Raw genomic sequence first — 23,537 nt, 5'->3', positions numbered from 1 at the left:
CGCGAGACGGAATTAGAGGAGGCAGAGGAGGGAAATTTAAAAGGACTCGGGGGAGAGAAGGGGGCAAAGAGAGGGGAGGTGTGGAAGAAAGAGGATGGAAGGGGGGGAGAGGGAGCCCGGGAAAAGGACAGAGGAAAGGAGGGGGAGTGAGGATCAGAGTTGATATGAGGGATAAATGGAGGGAGAGAGGGCAACATCCAGGAGGGGGAGTTGATGGAAGCCACCTTGGGAAAGGAGATATAGGGTGTAGAGATGGAGGGTAGGGGGGACACAACGGTGAAGACGTGGCAGCGGGCGGGGATCAGAGAGGAGAGGAGCAACCAGGGGGTGAGGGGGTTCAAGACGGCGGGAGGTGTAGAGGATGCGGATATGTTCGAGGAATAGGAGCAGATGGGGAAAGGAATGAGATCATAGAGGATTCGCGTGGGGGACGGGAGGCGAATAGGGAAGGCGAGGCGGAGTGCGGTCGAGGCTGGCAGGAGCGGCGTTTATATTCTCTTCTTGCTGAGGCCGCACGTGTCGCGGTGTGCTCCTGGTCAACGCGCTTTAGGCTGACGTCGTCTCACAGCCTTCCCTGCTCTTGCGTTCTTCATCTTCGTGTTACGCCAGAACAACTGAGAGGACTATGAAAGACAGACAAAAACTATCCCGAAAAGTCTACTAATAAAGTTTCAAGATCCAGCTTTAAAAGATGACTCTAGGAATATACTACTGCCCTCTATGTATCGCTCCCAAAGGGATCGTTTGGATGATGTTAGATTAATTACAGCGTGCACAGAGGTACCTAAGCAATGATCATTCCCGCGCTTCAAACGTGAACGGAAGCGGAAAAGATAAAGTAGATAGAGAAGTACAAATTGACACACACGCTTGGAATGACATGGGGTTTTATTAGAACCAAAAAAATACAAAAGTTTAAAAAATGTCCCACAGATGGAGCTTCATATGATCAGAATAGCAATAATTGGCATAACAAAGCAAGACAAAGCGAAGATGATGTTCTTTATAGGAAATGCTCAATATGTCCACCATCATCACTCAACAATAGCTGTAGTCGAGGATAATGTTGTGAACAGCACTGTAAAGCATGTCCGGAGTTATGGTGAGGCATTGGCGTCGGATGTTGTCTTTCAGCATCCCTAGAGATGTCGGTCGATCACGATACACTTGCGACTTCAGGTAACCCCAAAGCCAATAATCGCACGGACTGAGGTCTGGGGACCTGGGAGGCCAAGCATGACGAAAGTGGCGGCTGAGTACACGATAATCACCAAACGACGCGCGCAAGAGATCTTTCACGCGTCTAGCAATATGGGGTGGGGCGCCGTCCTGCATAAACATCGTACATTCCAGTAGGTGTTTATCAGCCAGGCTAGGGATGATGCGATTCTGTAACATATCGGCATATCTCTCACCCGTCATGGTACCAGTTACAAAAAAATGGCTCTGAGTACTATGCGACTTAACTTCTGAGGTCATCAGTCGCCTAGAACTTAGAAATAATTAAACCTAAATAACCTAAGGACATCACACATATCCATGCCCGAGGCAGGATTCGAACCTGCGACAGTAGCGGTCGCTCGGCTTCAGACTGTAGCGCCTAGAACCGCACGGCCACTCCGGCCGGCTAGCAGTTACAAAACCAGAATCACGCATTTCCTTGAAGAAAAAAGGCCCGACAAATTTTTTTTTTCCTAATACATCCCATGTTATTCCAAGCATGTGTGTCAATTTTTACCTCTCTATCTGCATTATTCCGTGGTCTATTAATTTTTCAAATTTATACTGACTTTTTGATCACCCGGTACTTCGGTGCGACTCCTTCATTTTAGACAGCGGTCTGACGACGTGGTGAGCCGCGCGGTTTGAGGCGCCATGTCGCGGACTGCGTGGCCCCTCCCGCCGCAGATATTAGTCCTCCCTCGCTCATAGGTGTGTGTGTTGTACTTAGAATAAGTTAGTTTAAGTCAGTTCAAGTGGTGTGTAAGTCTAGAGACCGACGTCCTAAGCAGTTTGGTCCCTTAGGAATTCACACACATTTGAACATTCGAACGGCGTCGCAAACCGATCCTTGCACACATGTGTATAAAAATTTCGGCTTGCCGAGCTTGTTTAAAAACTTTTGCGAAAACAGACAATATCGTAGGGAAGACACGTAGATACTCATGAATGGCAATACGAATGAAAGGAAATACACTACTGGCCATTAAAATTGCTGCACCACGAAGATGACGTACTACAGACGCGAAATTTATCAGACAGGAAGAAGATGCTGTGATATGTAAATGATTAGCTTTTCACAGCATTCACACAAGGTTGGCGCTGGTTGCGAAACCTACAACGTGCTGACATGGGGAAAGTTTCCAACCGATTTCTCATACACAAACAGCAGTTGACCCGCGTTGCCTGGTGAAACGTTGTTGTAATGCCTCGTGTAAGGAGGAGAAATGCGTACCATCACGTTTCCGACTTTGATAAAGGTCGGATTGTAGCCTATCGCGATTGCGGTTTATCGTATCGCGACATTGCTGCTCGCGTTGGTGGAGATCCAATGACTGTTAGCAGAATATGGAATCGGTGGGTTCAGGAGGGCAATACGGAACGACGTGCCGGATCCCTATCACTGGCAGTCGAGATGACAGGCATCTTATCCGCATGGCTGTAACGGATCGTGCAGCCAGGTCTCGATGCCTGAGTCAACAGATGGAACGTTTGCAAGACAACTACCATCTGCACGAACAGTTCGACGACGTTTGCAGCAGCATGGACTATCAGCTCGGAGACCATGGCTGCGGTTACCCTTGACGATGCACCACAGACAGAGCACCTGCGATTGTGTACTCAACGACGAACCTGGGTGCACGAATGGCAAAACGTCATTTTCTCGGATGAATCCAGGTTCTGTTTACAGCATCATGATGGTCGCATCCGTGTTTGATGACATCGCGGTGAACGCACATTCGAAGCGTGTATTCGTCTTCGCCATACTGGCGTATCACCCAGCGTGGTGGTATGGGGTGCCATTGGTTACACGTCTCTGTCACCTCTTGTTCGCATTGACGCCTCTTTGAACAGTGGACGTTACATTTCAGATGTGTTACGACCCGTGGCTCTACCCTTCATTCGATCGCTGCGAAACCCTACATTTCAGCAGGATAACGCACGACCACATGTTGCAGGTCTTGTACCGGCCTTTCTGCACACAGAAAAAGTTCGACTGCTGCCCTGGCCAGCACATTCTCCAGATCTCTCACCAACTGAAAACGTCTGGTCAATGTTGGCTGAGCAACTGGCTCCTCACAATACGCCAGTCACTACTCTTGATGAACTGTGGTATTGTGTTGAAGTTGCATGGGCAGCTGTACCTGTACACGCCATCCAAGGTCTGTTTGACTCAATGCCCAGGCGTATCAAGGCCCTTATTACGGCCAGGGGTGGTTGTTCTGGGTACTGATTTCTGAGGATGTATGCACGCAAATTGCGTGAAAATGTAACCACATGTTAGTTCTAGTATAGTATATTTGTCCGATGAATACTCGTTTATCATCTGCATTTCTTCTTGGTGTAGTGATTTTAATGGCCAGTAGCGTAGTAATCTTCAGAGAATTTTTAGTTATATGCATATCTACTTTATGTTTACTTCTTGAAGTGAGTAACTAACTTTTTAGTTATGAGAATAAAGAGTGTTAATGGGAAATACGAACTTGTGTATTCCGAAAAGTCGACTGCCGATGGCATCATCTGAGTCTTCTTGCCACCTACAGAGACCTAAGCATAACGGAGATATTTAACGGGATGACTGGATGATTAATTAAGCTCGCTATTTCTGATGAAAACCGGCTAAACGAATTAGTTTCCCAGCACAGTTATATTCATAATGAGCGCCTCCTCCCGCACAGATAATGATGTAGGATCTGGTGTGTATAAGGTGGATTGCAGTGATTGCGAAATGCCATATACACACCACACTGGTACAATGTTGAAGACTAGGTTCAGTGAGCATTTGTTAACTAAGAAAGGCCAAGTTAAACAGCAAGCCGCTTCTGCCGAGCATCTAAAACGAGCATCAGTCTGCTATATAGGAAATTTTGAGAATTTATCATCTTACTCAGAAGGGGAAAGAGCTGAATCTGCTCGAGCACAATTCGCTGAACGAGTAAAAATCAAGCGTACCGGTTTTCAGAGTGGTGAAATAATACTTTCTGGTTTCGGTTTCAGGTTGGCTCACACAACAACATTATTTTAATGTTGGAGTTTTGATATGAGAGAAGTTAGACAGAGGGTTGTAGGTTGGCTGGTTGATTTGGGGGGGGGGGGGGAGGGCGGGGTCCAAACAGCCAGGTCATCGGTCCTATCGGATTAGTTAAGGACGTGAAAGGAGCGGCATTGGCCAGAAGCGATTTAGGGAAATTACAGAAAACTTACATCAGGATCACATCAGATGCATGCGTACTACTCTCTCACTCAGCGGAAATAACAACATTCCAAAGGGTTTACCAGCTTTCTTCATAAATGAATTTCTATTAGTTTTGGTTATTATTCCCTAAACGAATCCAGAAATAAACAGAGTAAAGAGTACTAGACTGCATAACTGATGATAGAAATTTTAAGTATGCAAATAATTTGTAATTTCAAACGTTTCTAAAAAACTCTCACTCGGCGTAAATAACAACACTCCAGTGGGTTTACAAGTTTTCTTGACAAATGATTTAATGTTAGTTTTGGTTATTATTCCATCTTACTACTCTCTCACTCGGCGGAAATAACAATGGTCCAAAGGGTTTACAAGTTTTCTTTAAAAATGAATTTCTATTAGTTTTGGTTACTATTGCATAAATGAATTCAGAAATAAACTGAGTAAACAGTATTAGACTGCATAATTAATGATAGAAATTTTAAGTGTGCAAATAATTTGTAATTTCAAATGTTTCTAAAAAAATAATAATTTTAACTCTAATTCAGAGCTAGTACTTATCGATTGTAACATCGAAAAAGAAAGTAATTCCTTTTCATAAATTTTAGCTTGAAATATAACATACTGTGTATAAAATTATATGAAAGTTTTCAGAAAAGCAGCTGAGATAATATTGACCTGTCCAAAACTCGAAAAATAATACTGGTATCGACAACTACTGTCGAGGAAAAGCAACGCTGGAGGAGGATGTCTAGTACAATGTGCTGTAAATGCACTTCAAATTTTAGCCAGTTGACTGCTCATTATTGGACCTTCATGACATACTTTACTCTCTATCATGCTACCATCAATTTACCTTTCTCTTTTACGCGTATAAGGCCACGTTAACATTATATATTTGGTTTTACGTAATTTCGATGACTTCTTAAGTTTTGCATGTATGCTTTTTAATCTGTTTTACGTAGCTTTATACTTACGTACTCACCTTATGGCTAGTCTTTGGCGATATCAATGTGAGTGCTTTCTAGTCTGCCATAGTCATATTTGTGTGAGCGCTAAACGAACCTATCGTGCTGTGCACAGTTGATGCCAGGTTTATACTCGTATTTTTGCAAGCGTGGTAAGGCAACATACGGTTTTTGAAACTTTTTTGAAACTTCCCGTCTCCTTCATACACGAGACGGATTTTTGTAATTTCTTTCTTTTAATTATGTCTACCTCTCATTCTGTATTTCTCAATGACGGACGGGTTTTGTATCTAGTTACTTTTGCATATACTGTAATATATGATTTGGTTATTTAATCGCTTGGTGGTACAAGATAGCAAAATTGTCTTCGCTCTATTTGTTCTTAATGAATGTTTCCTTGGTTTCCAAACAATTTCATCATGCCCCAAAAGGGCGAAAAGCATTATTGAAATTAAATAACTTTGTAACTCATACTGTTTCTCAGATGAAATTAGATACACTACCGGATGCAGCAATATGTAATGAATGTAGCTCTGACGTAGTATGTAGATGATATATCACAAAACTGAAAGTTAATGAAAACACAGAGCAAAATAAATAGCTCTAGAAAATGTAGAGAGAGAGAGAAACGAAAAACTAGTCTGTTGTACTAATATATATAAGAAAGAAATCCGCAAAAATTGAATATATTTTTCGTACTAGTAATGTTGCAGTAGATTTTCATTCCGGAAACACCATCAAAATTACCGTAGTACACACTATCGATAAAATAAGCCAGTCTGTCCAGTCAGAAATACATAAGATTGATTGTAATGATAAAAGCAAAGTTTTAATAGGACAAACTGGATGGAAAATACGTGTAATATATAGTAAACATATTTTCGACGGTGATAAACTCATAATAAGCGGTCCACATTATTTATACACCTTAAAAAGGAGAACCCTTCTGTTTCAGACAGACAGACAAACTAAATCTCTTACATAGAATTGACACAGGCCGACACGTGGCTCTTTTAGAAGGACTGTAAACCTACACACGTTTAGAGAAAAACACCGTTATTGTTTAAAATGAAAAAACTGATCCAAAAAGTGAGAATTTTATGGAAAGTTTCAGAGAAAAACTAAAAACCGTATACAAACATCTTTTTACACGACCATCTGCAGCACGAATACATATTTAATAAATGCACGATAACTTCGCTGTAATGAATTTTACACATTTATTCTGACCTGTTACGGTTTTCAACCGTCATCGAGAGTTTGCTATTTCCTGGATGATGGTTGAAAACCGAAACCGGTCAGAATAAATGATAACATGCATTTCTTAAAATAAAAGTCATGTAATAGTTCCAGAGGAGATTCCTGTACTAATGCTCTTAATTTGATGTTAGATTTCCATTATCTAGTCTGCTTCTTCTACAAAGTATGTATATCAAATGATCTGGTAACTGAGAGATGTATTTATATTATTCATTTTAAAACGTTTGTTAACATAAATGCAATATGCATATCTGCATGTTACTTTTCATTGAAATATGTTGAACGTAGTTAAGCTTGGGCTTCATTGAATTTGATTTTCTCTTGAAGTAGTTAATTTTAATGTTCACTCAGTCTACATAACCGAGCAAATTGCATTTGTCAGAATGAAAAATATTTAGTTAATTCACCTTATGTAACTATTTGTTTTAATCAGCTATGTGAGATGTGGTTTGATCCATCTCTTTATATATGTGGGCTTTCTGCATCTGTCATATCGCAATACACTGCCTAACAGGAAAACCGAAGCATCCAAAAGAGACTGCCGGATATTAACGTAGCTTCGTACATTTACACACCGTAGATTATGTAAGTGATACGAGTTTCCATTCTCTGTGACAGGACCAGAATACAATGATGCTGCTCGTGTTTAGTGTTGTCCTGGTAGGGTTTCTGAGTGGCGCGAAGAGCGTCAGATGTTGAGTGATCAATGTGGAGGACACGGAGATGCCGCATACCCCTTTGAGACAGCGTTATTAGCACTGGACAGCGTTTGAAGGCGGCCTCATTGTGCGACTCCATTTGGCCGCCTGGTCTAATCGTGCAATATCCACATTTATTGGGCATTCCTATTGTTCGACTGCACTGAAACGTAACGGCAGGCATACTTATCGTCGAAGTTCCTATCGGCTCTGTCTTACAGTCGCTAGAAAGGATTAGCGTATTGTGTACCAGACACATCTAGCCAAAAAATGGTTCAAATGGCTCTAAGCACTATGGGACTTAACATATGAGGTCATCAGTCCCCTTGACTACTTAAACCTAACTATCCTCACGACATGACACACATCTATGCCCGAGGCAGAACTCGAACCTGTCACCATAGCAGCAGCACGGTTCCAGACTGAGGAGCCTAGAACTGCTTGGCCACAGAGGCTGGCCACATTTAACCCCTTCCCACGTGATGCTGCCATACCAGAACACGCCACTGGTAGGAGAGTAGCAAAATCTAAGAACTTAACTTCCCGACAGGCCATGAAGGCCCAATGGTACCGACAGGCCGCCGTGTCATCCACAACCCTTTGGTGTCACCGGATGCGGATATGGAGGAGCATGTGGTCTGCTATCCACCCTCCCAGCCGTAATCAGTTTTCGTGACTGCAGCTGTTACTTCCCAATGAAGTAGCTCGTCAGATGGTTTCACATATGGACAGGGAAATTACCGTCCCACCCATAAGTAGCCTTTAACACCCCAACACGAACGGCTGCGTTTTCGAGTGCTGCCCTGACCGGGAGACACGAGCTGCTGACGAATGGCGTAGCACTATGTTCAGCAGTGAATCGCTGTTTTGCACTACCCTGGATGATCACCATCAGGGAGTATGACGGTGGCTTGAGAAGAGGCTTGTGAGCTGTGGCTGGCTCATGCCATGCATTGGATTAAACCTTGGTTACTCTTCTGTGTTAAGTCTCCCACAGTTATCGCCATTATCCTCTCTTTCCGTGCGTGGCAGCAGCGGTGTGTGTCGTTATCCACACCTTGGACTAGATTTGGCCTGGCGCTTATAGTTTCGAGCTGGGCTGTGTGCGAATTGTTGGTGAGTTGGGCTGGAGCAGCGAGGAAATCTCCGTGGCACGTAGTTTTCCCGTGCCCGTTGGCGGCCTCTATGCGGTGTCGCAGAGTGTGGTGCTGTTCCCATTGCTACTAGGTTCGTGGCTCACCGATCCTGGACGTGATAGTTGAGTTTTGACTTAATCTACCAGCAAGTCACGACTGTTCACGTTGTGTCGTTCGGATTTCTTTGCCGGCTGTTGGTCTATTCCCGCGAGCAACAACGTGTGTCTTCAAGTTGGCAGATTTTAGCCACCGTCTGGTTATTTTAATTGAAGTGCACCAGCGGAATCCTCTGCCTTGTGGCCGTTAACGTTCCGGTTACCTGTCCTGGCCGTTGACATTAATTCAGGCAGTGTCATCGTCTTGTCGCTGTCCAGCACGCTGTGTAGTTTGACACCTCAATGTGTAATTGGTTGTGGGCGCCAATACCTTGTACGCGGTTCCATTGAACTCCCTGTTGTGTGCTAGTCGGTTGAAGCGGAGGTTAGCTTGTCGGTGGGTCCTTTGAATGTCTGTCTGTTGGGTTGTCGACGGATCGATCATCGTTGGGCCGATTTCCTGTCTCACCTAAGCGAGTGTTAGTGTGTGGTTGAGCTATAAGTTACTGGTTTCCAGCCGTCTTTAAATTAAAGTGGTCTTGCCGTTAAGGCATCAGATCGTAAGGCGCATTCAGCCGCTAATTAGGTTCCAAAACTAAAGCTCTGTTTTTTTATTTAAAAAAAATTTCTTTTGGTTCTTGTAATGTTTCATCAAATAAAGGGTTGTATGTTCGGCTGTAGCTGACAGTCGCTTATTTTGGCACCTTTCCACAACTTAAACTATCTGTCCTGTCCTGCGGGTTTATCTGATTCTTACAATGTTTTCTAAAGGCACAGTGATGCTACCCCTGGCGTGATGATGTAGATAGCTATCGGGTATGACGTCCGAGTCACAGCTGGCAGTGACCAAGGGAACAATGGGCACTTACAGGCATCCTGCGTCCTCATGTGGCACCCCTCTCACCGACAGTATTGTAATGCAAATTTTTAACAGGATAACGATAGTTCACTTGCGACCATTCCAGAGATCTACGACCGATAGAATGTGTACGGGACCAAAACGGATCTCGTCCTAGACTTAGTATCCAATATATCAAGTACCAGCTACAACAGGTGTGGAACGGCTTGCGTGAGGAGAGGGTACAAAGCCTTTATGACGGCCTTCTCAGTCGAATCAGTGCACGGATCCAGGCCAGAGAGGGTGGAAGTGATACTGATAAATGGGATCGGTCTTCCGAGATCTCTGAAAACCCGACTCGATTTTGAAATCGTTGAAATAGTATGTCCCATGCTCCCAATACATGAAGTTTAATTTCGGTTCCTCCTCCCCTTGTGACTGTTTCGCTGAGATTGTATACTGCTGTGACAAACGTCATAGGACACTAACTAATATAGCATCGAACCTCCTTTTTCCCTAAATCGTTTCAGGCAAATGCCAGGATGGTTCCTTTGAAAGGGCACGGCCGATTTCCTTCCCAATCCTTCCCTAACCCGAGCTTGCGCTCCGTCTCTAATGACCTCGTTGTCGACGGGACGTTAAACACTAACCACCACCACCACCACCTTTTTCCCGACGTAATGTAGCAACTCGGTGTGGCATGGAATCAACAAACCGTTGGAAGTCCCCTGCAGGAATACTGAGCCATGCTACAAATTACAGCCGTCCAGAATTGCGAAAATGTTCCCTGTGCAGGATTTTGCGCACGAACTGACCTTTCAGCTATGTCCCATAAATATTCGATGGAATTCGTGTCGAGCGATCTGCGGGGCGAAATCATTTGCTCGAATTGTCCACATGTTCTTCAAACCGGTCGCGAACAATTATGGTCCGATGGCACGGGGCGTTGTCATCTACGAAAATTCCATCGTTCTTTGAGAACATGAAATGCGTGAACGGCTGCAAACGGTCTCAAAGTAGCCGAACGTATCTATTTCCACTCAATCCACTGTAAACACAGCCCACATCATAGTGGAGCAACCGCTAGTTTGTACAGTGCCTTGTCGACAGCTTGGTCCATGGCCTCGTGGGGTTTGTGTCACACTGGAACCGTACCATCAGCTGTTACCAACTAAAATTGGGACTCATCTGACCAGGGCACGATTTTCCTTTCTTCTACGGTCCAAGCGATATGGTTACTGGCCCAGGAGAGGCGCTACAGGCGAAGTCTTGCTGTTAGCAAAGACACTCGCGTCGGGCGCATGCTGCCATAGCCCATTAAAGCCAAGTTTCGGTTATTGTCTTAGCAGAAACGTTCTTCTACGTCCCTGCGGTTATTTCATGCAGTGTTGCTTGTCAAGCAATACGTGGTTTCCCTTTAGCGTAGAGGGCTGCCCAAAACTTAACACTTCCACCATCAAAAGTTCTGCTTATTCTTATCTGCTGCTCTATTCCAGTTCATGCTAATAATATTGAAATCCATCATTCCTATCTAAATTAAACTTATCTTCACCATTGAAGATGACATTATCCCATTCTGAAACCCTTGACATATGTGTCTCAGGAAACTCCAGTTGTAACAACAACAACGCTGTACTATTGTACATATAATAATTTTTTCTTCTGATTTTCGATAAATTAGTGTAATCGATCTTCTGATTTCATTTCTATTTTGTTTCATGCCATTATGTTAAAGAAACTGTAAACAATTTTCGATGTGAATATTAATGTTTATGTCAAATTTCAAGCAATATTATAACAGAATTGAAATGTAAGAAACGTTGAAACCATTGTAAGATGTTAAAATTGTAATTGTGCGTCTGGTCCATACATAGGCAATGTGTTAGGATATGTAGAATGCAAAACCTCGGTTGAATACCCTGTCTGTAGGGGAGCGGTAGAAGGTGGATGGCAGGCGAGCGCGGGAAAATGCACACGGGCGCTGCACGGCATAACGGGCTCAGCAGTAGTAGTCGGAGTTGGGCATTGGTCTGAGCAACACGTTCTGGATCGAGGAGGCTCTCCTGGAAGACGTGGTTTCATTGAGCCTCGGATATGCCGTTCCGACGCCCATACAGCATGGCAAAACTACATAGGCACTAAATGGAAAAGTATTGCGACGCTAAGAAGAAGTAAAGTGCCGATACATCAAGAGCCATTGCTGTGGTTGTATGTGTGCTCTGTGCCTCGCCATCTCGCCGCCTACCAACCGCCGCATCGATACGAACAGGTTGAAACTTTTAGTACTGTATTCGTATGGACCAGTGTTACTTTTGTTCCATTCTCTTCAATAACAACTTAAATTTTACCAGAACTGTCCTATCATTTAATTATCCTCACAACTAACCTAGACAGGTTCCTTTCCAAGTGTTGTGCAATCCGAGTGTCCCGAAATGAAGAATTAAAGTTTATGTTAATAATAATTACCTGCAGACCTAGCTATGTTAGAATGATGTTTAAAGAACTTTTTTTGTTAATGAACTAATCGACGAATAACAAAGGTCTGACAAAGTTGGAAGATAATTTTGATATTGATTTAGTAATGAAGCTTAATTATTTCGAGACAGATATAATGGTATTTAAATGAGCAGGAAATAAGACAAAAAGAGTAGTAAATCATATATTGGAAATCTTGAGGGCATAATGATTTCAGAAATTAATTATTTTAATACAGTGTTCATAACAGTTTCAGGGTCCCCCCCCCCTTTTTTATTCATTTGCACTCTGAAGTCATTTGCACTCTGAAGTGTTCTAAACTGATTTGACCAGCAACGTCAAAGCGAAAATAGAAACCAAAATTTATCAGTGTTTTACCTTTATCAAAATTGGCATTGTGTGTGTGTTTCGAAAGTGCTATTTCTAGGGTAACCTATGCCCGATTTTAATCAGATCAATAGACAGTACGAAGTTTTGTAGTAAACATTATAGAGTAATGTTATGTATTTATGGTTTATCCATATTAGTACAGAAAGTGAAATTATCAGTTCAGTAGATTTTCTGGTTCTAAAATTTACCGTATTATGCAGTGTTATTACGTGTGGTTTTACATGAACGTACATCAACTTGTACAGGGAGGAAACTCAGTTAATGCCTAATTAGGCTGGCGACCGTATTATTAACAAATTGGTAGCATCTTCTGTGTTGTTTCTTGTCCGTCCTGGCGTGTAGTTGCATTCCGGACTTGCTTGACGTATCATTGTCATTACAGAGTGGGTGTAAGTCTGATTTGCCTCCATTCAGGTACACGCGGTCAATATCTATACAAAAATCCTTTCTCGTAAGGTGAAGCCCGTCAACTTACCATAGTACAGGCTTTAATGAGTATCGTGTGTGCACAAAGCGCAGCGTTACACAGTCTATCCTGTTTATGTTTGGGTGTCAGAGCAGGTTTCTGCAATCGTTTCTTGAATTAAAGGTGTTTTTAATTTGACAAAATTTGCCGTAGGCTTCTGGCAGTTGCTGGCAACTGTAAATCAGCAACACCCTGAGAAGAGTAACGGTTTGTGGCCATTGCTTTGCGCCAAAGGAACTGTTTCGATGCCTAAAATAATTTTCTGTTTTCCTCATATTTTCCGTTCTGTTTATATTACACGTCTAGTCTAACGAAATTATCAATCACTGTACTTGAACCGTTGAAGTTCTTCGAAATTTGACGATTAGAGAGTCTCATTTACTTGCACGCAACGATTTTTTCTTTTTCGTCTCATGGCGACTGTTTTCCTCGTAGAACTGTAACAAATGTGGTGTCTGTACACAACACGAAATGTCATGAATGATTTCTGTTTCCTATCTGCATGGACCGAGCGAGGTGGCGCAGTGGCTAGCACACTGAACTCGCATTCGGGAGGACGACGGTTCAATCCCGCGTCCGGCCATCCTGATTGAGGTTTTCCGTGATTTCCCTAAATCGCTGCAGGAAAATACCGAGACGGTTCCTTTGAAAGCGCACGGCTGACTTCCTTCCCTGTCCTTCCCTAATCCGATGAGACCGATGACCTTGCTGCCTGGTCTCCTCACCCAAACAACCCAACCCAACCCCTGTCTGCATGAGAGGCACTTATGTACACACCAACACGACACAGAGCCGACTGCTTTTATACCGAGTGCCACCCTCTGCCACCTGAATCGTTGATGTCTTGTTACATACTGTACTACCGGCGTCAAATGCGACACAATTTGATTGCTTTTGTCAGTATACTGGGTCTCATATTACTGCTTATACACTGTACACAGCTATTCCAGCCTGCAATTTAAATTTTCCTACAAATATCCATGACTTTATATTGCTTGCCACTACTGTATAATAATATCCACTGGATGTGCCTTTTGCCATTGATTACCTTTTTTTTTTTTTTTTTTTTTAGTTCTTAAAGGACCAAACTGCAGAAGTCATCGGTCCCTAGACTTACACACTACTTAAACTAACTTACGCTAAGAACAGCATACACACTCCTATGCCCGAGGGAGGACTCGAAACTCCGGCGGGAGGGGCCCCGCAGTCATGGCACATTAATTACATAATTGAATGAAGCTACATGTGCCTACATGCCGAGGGCCTACATGTCAGGCCGGCCGAAGTGGCCTTGCGGTTCTAGGCGCTGCAGTCTGGAACCGCGAGACCGCTACGGTCGCAGGTTCGAATCCTGCCTCGGGCATGGATGTGTGTGATGTCCTTAGGTTAGTTAGGTTTAAGTAGTTCTAAGTTCTAGGGGAATGATGACCTCAGAATTTGAGTCCCATAGTGCTCAGAGCCATGTTTTGAACCTACATGTCACAGGTCCATTATTTTATTATTTACCTTAAGGAATTAGAGCCTACTATTATTGCACTTCCATATTACTTAGAGCCTACGGAATCCTATGTATACAAATTTACTTCTTGCACTGCACTCAGTTGTAAGTGAAGTGTATTCTATTCTTCAAATGTGGCAGTAAAACAAAAATAAACATGGCTACTAAAAGTAGCTGTCACTTGTTTCATAAAAATGTGAAAGTGTAAATATATAAATCATTATCCATTTGCGTTATGTGTTATTGCTTAGAACAGTGAACTCTTATGACTCTAACGTGTCCTTTCAGCAACATATATACTTATGTACAAGACATATAAACGTAAAAATGCTAGTCGTTGGAATCGCACTGTAGCTACTGATGCATGCAGATCTGTCTCAGCTTTGATTCAACTTGCAAAGAATAATCAGCTGTGCACTGGGCACTACGTATAATGCGCCCTCTCGAAAGGCGGAAAGCCAACTGTTTTTAAATATGGAGGAGAGCAGTGTCTGATGTAATTTATGCTACTATTTGACAACAGGTAACACTATATAAATGCACTTATCGAAGTATTTCTGATATGTGTGCCAGCCTGTTACATCACCTTATGAGTCGTACTTTTGCTGCCAGCGACGAATTAAGGATTTATTGTTGTTTCACGCCATTAGTTTTATATCGCCTTGTGATCTTCTGGAAATGTGTAGTATTTAATATGAAAGTCTGACACCTCATTATGCGATTTTTTGGTAGAAAAAAACACCAGTTACTTGTATGCCGATGGTTCAATTTGTAGTGGTTTTCATGTGTTCTTTTCATTGCTATATACCGTACTTGACGGTTTGTACGCCGAAACCAGTTACAAAAAAATGGTTCAAATAGCTCTGAGCACTATGGGATTTAACTTCTGAGGTCTTCAGTCCCACAGAACTTAGAACTATTTAAACCTAACTAACCTAAGGACATCACACACATCCATGCCCGAGGTAGGACTCGAACCTGCGACCGTAGCGGTCGCGCACATCCAGACTGTAGCGCCTAGAACCCCTCGGCCACTCCGGCCGGCAAACCAGTTACATAATAAAGACATTTTTGTCAGCAGCGTCGGTGCTGAATCGTGATGTTTTTCAAATACATTGTTGTTAAGCAACAATCGAATGATGCGCCACTGGTTAGGAACATAGCTCGATGAAACTTATGTAGTAACAGTTTTATTCAAAGATTACAATTGCAGTGAAATTACCGCGATTAATGATGCTTCCCTGGACATTACAAAAGGCGATAGACGGATATTAATATGTTGTGTGAGCACGAGGGACGGCAGTACATGCTCTGCGACGTCTTCCTATGCAGGCCTGAATGTTGGAAACGAGTTCTTATTGGAGGGCGTTTCATTCGCCCACCAGCGCGGGTGACAACTGCTGTATCGTCGTTGGTGCTCGTGGTCGTGCTGAAATACCTCACCTCAGCATCCTATACGTGTTCAACGGGATTTAAGTTGGGGGAACGAGCACGTTATTCCATTCGTCCAACATCCTCCAGGTCCAAGAACTCCTCCATCCGCACTGTTTGAACTGGTCGCGCATTGTCATCTGTAAAAAATTAAGTTGTGGTCAAACGCATCACTGAAAAGACTACACGTGGGGAACGAGTACTGTGTCACAATGACGTTGACATCTTCCTCTTCCGTCTTTCAAGGACCTTTACAAGCTTCTTTTGTTTGTTGTGTATTATTTTACTGGTGCAAAAATCCAAAAGGGATAGTGGTTAACAATTTTACGATTGGAGGTTTCTTTTATTTAAATTTAGAATTACGACGCAATTTAAATGTGCCGTATTTCAATAGTAGGTCAGTCCAGCAAATCTGGCAACACTGAGATATATCTCATTGGCGTTGGTCGGGTGGCAGGGAATAGACTAGGTTGATAGTTGGTCCTTCAGCCGGCCCTAGGTCGTGCTGCCACCCGATTATTTAGTGTTACGCTTGGCTGCCTGTCTCACCTAAACTGTTGTTAGAGTTTCCTCCCCAGGCCGACCCCTGGGACACTTCGGAGCACCACTGTTCTGTTACTTTTAGATTGTGATTTTCTTTTAGTCTCAAGTACTGTGCGAGGCCTTCTGCCGTGTATTAATTTAGTTTGTTTTATTGTTCAGTATATGGCCTTCAGCCGAACCTTATGTGAAATACTTTAAGATAAGGCCTTGAGCCGTCTTAAATTAAATTTCTTTTAAAATTTTCTTACTGAAATTCTTCTTATCCAGGCCTTCAGCCCTCAGATCTTCTGTTTTGTAACTAAGGCCTTCATCCGTGTCTATTCCTTAAGGCAATTTTAATAACTTGTGTTCGGGCCTTCAGCCATATTGTTTGTGAATTCTTTTAAGGGCATGTGTGATAAGTGTTTTAGAAAAATAAAGTTTGTATGTTTGTGCAACTAACAGCGACTGATTTGGGCCACTTTCCACAACCTGATCCGCTCTGACCTGCGAAACCCGGATTTCAATGACAGTAATTATGCCATATCAACAACTTTCTTAACTAGAAGTATGTAAGTCGACTGTTATATGTCAAGTATCACAGATGGTATATAAAAGATTGTCATTTCAATTACAAGTGTTATTCGCTGAAGCAGAGCTTTATAACGTCAACTGAAGAGATCGATACTCAGCAACCTAAAACGTGGTAGTCGAGAACTGACCAGATTACTTAGTGCCGGCCGAAGTGGCCGTGCGGTTAAAGGCGCTGCAGTCTGGAACCGCAAGACCGCTACGGTCGCAGGTTCGAATCCTGCCTCGGGCATGGATGTTTGTGATGTCCTTAGGTTAGTTAGGTTTAACTAGTTCTAAGTTCTAGGGGACTAAAGACCTCAGCAGTTGAGTCCCATAGTGCTCAGAGCCATTTTTAGATTACTTAGTGCATCGACCGATACCTAGCCTAAACCGTTACAAAGGTCAGACCTTGTTGCTGCGGATATCATGTACGAGGTTCTGCACTGAAACCCAGCCTCATTTCTAATCGATTGTGTTTGTGTTATAAGACGCAGCTTTAAGGAAAGCTTATATCTTTGAAGACCTAACGAAGTCAGAGACTATGGGCATGGCAAGTTCAGCTGTGCCATCATAAGCGTCAGCAAGTGTGCTGGACTACCGGTGATAGATTCTGAAACATTTCCTGAGGTTATCTCTGTCTACCATGCCCTATTCCTATGGTACCCTGCGAGGTTGCAGAGGTTATTATCTAGTTCTAGACGCTCAAAATGTGAAACAACAAGAGCCAGTTCCTTTCTCGAAGACTTTAAATTTCAGACACATGGATACTTCAATTTAAATTGTACTAGTTGAGCCGTGTGCGGCTCGCGTTCACGCCATTTGTTCTTTGCCATTTTGTCACGTCGGGTGGCGTCTTGTTTCTTCCTTACTTACCGGCGTAACTGAGTTGCTGGCTTGCCTCCTTGAGTGGCAGCAACAGCGCTTATCGATACTAGTACTGTCGTACTATATTTGGTGGAACCGCTGGTATTTCTGGGTGGTCGTGTTGTGTGTGTGGTGGTCAGTCGGTTGGGACGGAGCAGCGAGGAAGTCTCTGCGGCGCGATGCCAGGCTGGGACCGCTGGCGGCGGGCACGCGCTCTCAGATCGTGAGGCGCCAGCAGCGAGAGCGACAAAGATCGTTGCCCACCGAACCTGGACGCTGAAGTTGAGTGATCAGTTAACCTGTTATGAAACCTCAACTATTGTGACATCTCTTCATTTAATCATAGCGTGTAGGCTTTCACGGCCGGCGTCTTCAGTAATTAAAACTTCCGGGCTAAGAGGCCGTGGTCCAATAGTAGAAATACTTCTCCCTGACGTTTCGTTGCCAGCTGTGGGCAACATCATCTGAGGTGAGTCTACGACTGGCTGCTAGGCCGTGGAGGTCCTGTTTATATAGAGCGTGTACTTTGGTACAAAGTCGATCGCCATATCTTATCTAACTTCAAGCCATCTTCTTTCCTGTTAAAATTATTGTGGTGTTTAAAAAATCTATGCACTTCATCGAAAAATTGAAGGGGATTACCGTCAGCCACAGTGATATTCTTCTCAGCTTTGATGTGGTGTCTCTGTTCACCATGGTTCCTGTCAACGAAGCTCTTGCTTGCATATCTGACATATTTCCTACTGATATAGTAGCTTTCCACCACTTATTTTCAGTACAAGAATGAGCTCTATGAACAAATTAATGGAGTGGCAATGGGTAGCCCTCTAAGTCCAGCCGTTGCTAATATTTTTATGGAATTTTTTGAACAGCAAGCACTGCAGTCAGCCAGAAAAAGAGGCCTTTGAAGTGGTATCGGTATGTGGACGACACTTTTATCGTATGGAATCACTGTGAAGAAGAACTGAACCGTTTTTTGAAACATTTTAATAGCATCAATTCAAAAATACAATTCACTATGGAGACAGAAAGTAATGGACAGATTAATTTTTTGGACGTCTCGGTGATTAAACGAGCAGATGGGACTCTGGGTCGCAAAGTCTACAGAAAAGATACGCATACCGATCGTTATCTTCATAAGGATTCGAACCATCATCCCAGGCAGAAGAGAGGTATTATCAAGACATTGGTGGACAGGGCTAATAAAATCTGTGAGCCAGCTTATTTGCAAGAGGAACTAAATCACTTGCGAACCGCTTTCCAGAAAAGTGGGTACGCTGGAAAGGAGATGATCGAGCACTCCATCCCAGAAGAAAAATGTCCGAAAACGTGCAACAACAACAACCATCGGTGGGGAAAGTTTTTATTCCATTCATCCACAATATTACGGACCGTATCGGGAAAGTCCTGGCCAAGTTCAGAGTCGAAACAATCTTCAGACCCACAAAGAAGATTAGTGAATGCTTAAGATCGGCGAAAGTTGCACGACACCCTTTAGCTACTCCTGGTGTGTATAAGATTCCGTGTGGTTGTGGGAAGGTTTGCATTGGAACCACAAAAAGAAGTATCAATACTCGCCTAACTGAACATAAAAGGAACTGTCGACTGGGACACACAGACAAATCGGTTGTAGCGGAACATGTTTTTGAAACGGGTGACATGAAATAAAATTTAGTGAGACGAGCGTGCTAGCTAAGACATCGCATTATTATGCACGTATGTATAGAGAGGCTGTAGAGATTTTTAACCACCACAATAATTTTAACAGGAAAGAAGAAGGCTTGAAGTTAGATAAGATATGGCGATCGACTTTGTACCATAGATGTGACAATCGATTATCTTCGATCGAGAGTAATGACGCGAGCCAGAGATAGTTTTGCTGTTGACAACACGTGATGAGTGGTGGCGCCCTCTACACGCTCTATATAAACAGGACCTCCACGGCCTAGCAGCCAGTCGTAGACTCACCTCAGATGATGTTGCGCACAGCTGACAACGAAACGTCAGGGAGAAGTATTTCCACTATTAGACCACGGCCTCTTAGCCCGGAAGTTTTAATTACTGATCTCTTCATTTATTTGCCGTGTTGTTGCTCCCTGGGCCGTATGATGTGCTGGAGTCGGCGAAATCTTGCAGCCGTCTTCCTCTGGCGTGCGTACTGCAAGACCTTTGGTACACACACCATCAGATTATTTGACTTGTCGCTCTAACGAAGGAGGCGAGGTAGACGATAGAAATGCCACTTGCACGCTTAGAGTAGCAGATTGACGGTGGCCAACTTTAAACAGAACTTGATTAATTTTCACACACATTTATTAAAATAACAATCATAAACATTACTTAACTTGATTCTGGATGCTATTTACAATTGACAATCTGAAGTTCCTTTCGTTTTGGTACATTAATCTTATTCTCACATATCTCTGATACTTGACAAAAGTGTCTATACATTTATCTTCAGGGCTATGTACAGGAATATGATAATCTTACTAGGCGCAGACTGAAACTTGACTATAGACTAGTACAGACAAATGCAGACTAATGCAGACTGACTAATCGGAGGTCTGTACACTCGTTATAATACCTTGCGCGTTCATGTATCACTGCAGGAGGAGAAAATGTTCTACGTTAGCAGCAATCTCATTGGCTGCGTTACATATTAATAAGCGGATTGGCGGAAGCAGAATTTGGTCCGTCTCTAAGGCAGCGCCATCTCGTAGTGCGGAGATGGACGAGTGCTGCTTAGTGGGGCGCGCTCTAGTGGGAAAGTTGTGTACATGCTGACTTCGCGGAACTATGTACACAACATTTCCTATACTGTGATTAATTATTAAATTGACTGTTACTTGCCAGTGAAGTGTACCAGCGGTATTTTCTGCCCTGTGGCCGTTAATGCCCCAGTTACCTGCTCTGGTTGTTAGTGTAGTTTTCCAAAATGTGTCCTTCCTCGCCGTGTTGATGCTGTCTGACATGGCGTGTAGTTCGACAGCCTCTTAAGGTGTTTGGTTATATTTTGATTAGAGTGGTTATTGTTCCCTTATCTGTTTTTAGATGCCAATTTCTGAAGACGTAGTGCCGTTCGTATCCTGGTCCTCAGGTGATATTTTCCATCGTTATGCTGCTGGTCGGATGGAAGGGAATTCGTTAAATTGTTGGTCGGTCCTTGGGCTGTCCCTAGTTTGGGTTGCCATCCGATTATTTAACTTCGGCTGCCTGTCTCACCTCACTTCACATCTCAACTACTTTCTCAGGCCGACCCTTGGAACACTTCAGAGCACCACTTGTTCTGTTTGTTTTATATTGTGATTTTCATTTTAGTTTGAAGTATTGTGCAAGGTCTGTGGCCATGTATTAATTCAGTTCTTTTAAATTTTACATAAAGGTCTTCAGCCCTGTTAAATTTTTGAAGACTGATTTCATTTAAAAGACATATTGTCCTTAAAATTTGTTCTATCTGAAATTGCTTGTAATCCAGGTCCTAAGCAGTTAAGACTTTTATCCATTGTGGATGTGGAACACTGCGACTGTGGTGTGAAAAGGTTTTCAGAAATTACTGCAACCAGTCGCCTTTTATGTAGATGTATTTTATTTAACCATGACCGGTTTCGAGCTGCCTAGCTGATGATGAGTTGCTAGGCAGCTCGAAACCGGTCATGGTTAAATAAAATACATCTACATAAAAGGCGACTGGTTGCAGTAATTTCTGAAAACCTAAGCAGTTAGTTGTTCGATGTGTTATGTGTCGTCTTCAGCCGAGGATTTATGTGAACCCATTTTAATAAGGCCTTCACTCATGTGTATTCTTTAAAGGGAAATTTTTGTATAAGAAGGAAGGGGTTTATTATAAATTGTTTGACTGGTTGTTCAGGCCTTCAGCTGTTGTTTCGAATTTGTTTGTGGCTTTCAGCCGTGCTGTAAGTTAATATTTATTTAATTAGGCTTTCGGCCATTCTCTTGTAAGTTTAAAAAGAAATTCCTTGGTTAGAAAAAATTGTTCCTTAATGTGTTTTAATTATAGATGTCTTTTAGACTGTAGTGTAGGCCTCCAGCAGCTAATTGTTTTCAATTGCATATTTCTTTAAATGTTTTTACCTTCTATTTTTAATTGCTTTTGACTTGTAAGCCAGGCATTCAGCCATTCTTGTTTTTGGTGTGGTTTTGGGCCTTCAGACCAGAAAGCATCTCAAGTTTTCTCTAACTAGGCCTTCAACCGTACAGTCTAATTATGATCTTTTAGAGAAACGTGTAAATAAGTTGTGTGTTTGATTGTGCAACTCACAGTAGCTGTTTACGGTCCCATCCACAACAGTAAACTTATCCATGCGCTCTCTGAGTACCTACCAGCCAGGTTTCACTAGTGTTTGATTACCAGTAAATACTGTAACTGTGTGTTTATTTATTCCTGTAGGTTACAGCAGAAACCAACTTTCACAGACTTGTTGAGCGCCTACAGTTTGCTGCAGCTGACTGACACCATCGTCGCAGAATGGTCACCTCTGACTTGGTCGTGGAATGGATTCTCCAGTACCGAATGGACACAGAATCGACGATACTTACGCAACTAAAAGATCGGTTCGTACACGGCAGCTAAACACTCAGACAAGAGATCAAGTGGTTCGGATGGCCCTTGGCCTAGCGACTATTTGTGTGCCTCTTGCAAGAACAGGGATACTGCAGCTATTCTGGAGTAGAACGTCAAAATACACTACTGGCCATTAAAATTGCTACACCAAGAAGAAATGCAGATGATAAACGGGTATTCATTAGACAAATATATTATACTAGAACTGACATATGATTACATTTTCATGCAATTTGGGTGCATAGATGCCGAGAAATCAGTACCCAGAACAAGCACCACTGACCGTAATAACGGCCTTGATACGCCTGGGCATTGAGTCAGAAATGAAACGATAATAGAATGGGTAGATTAATCTGCCACGAGTAATGAGTATGATGGGCAAACATCTATTAGGCGCACTACGAATGTAGTGGTGTGGACATGTTGGGAATGTGGATCTCACGGGGAACGTGCAAGGGATAAGTCCCTGCAGACGCACTATCCTCTGCGCCCGCGGTGGCTCAGATAGATAGAGCGTCTGCCATGTAAGCAGGAGATCCCGGTTTCCGGTCGGGGCACACATTTTCAACATGTCCCCAATGAAGTACATCAACGCCTGTTTGCAGCTAGGGTGTCCATTTAATTATCGTTTCATTTCTAACAAAGCTGCATGGTCATCCACGGTAACTGTTCTTTCGGGAACAGATACTACCGTCATATATAATTCAGTCAGAGCTTGGATGGCGTGTACAGGTACAGCTGCCCATGCAGCTTCAATACGATACCACAGTTCATCAAGAGTAGTGACTGGCGTACTGTGACGAGCCAGTTGCTCGGTCACCATTGACAAGACATTTCCAATTCGTGAGAGATCTGGAGAACGTACTGGCCAGGTCAGCAGTCGAACATTTTCTGTATCCAGAGAGGCCCGTACAGGACCTGCAACATTCGGTCGTGCATTATCCTGCTAAAATGTAGGGTTTCGCAGGGATCGAATGAAGGGTAGAGCCACGGGTCGTAACACATCTGGAATGTAACGTCCACTGTTCAAAGTGGCGTCGATGCGAACAAGAGGTGACAGAGACGTGTAACCAGTGGCACCCCATACCATCACGCCGGGTGATACGCCAGTATGGCGATGACGAATAGACGCTTGCAACGTGCGTTCACCGCGATGTCGCCAAACACGGATGTGCCCATCATGATGCTGTAAAAAGAACCTGGAGCTATCCGAAAAATAACGTTTTGCCATTCGTGCTCCGAGGTTCGTCGTTGAGTACACCATCGGAGGCGCTCCTGTCTGTGATGCAACGTCAAGGGTAACCGCAGCCACGGTCTCCGAGCTGAT

This window comes from Schistocerca piceifrons, chromosome 9 (assembly GCF_021461385.2).
Source record: "Schistocerca piceifrons isolate TAMUIC-IGC-003096 chromosome 9, iqSchPice1.1, whole genome shotgun sequence".
Lineage (NCBI taxonomy): Eukaryota > Metazoa > Arthropoda > Insecta > Orthoptera > Acrididae > Schistocerca > Schistocerca piceifrons.
Note: the sequence above shows the minus strand (reverse complement) of the source record.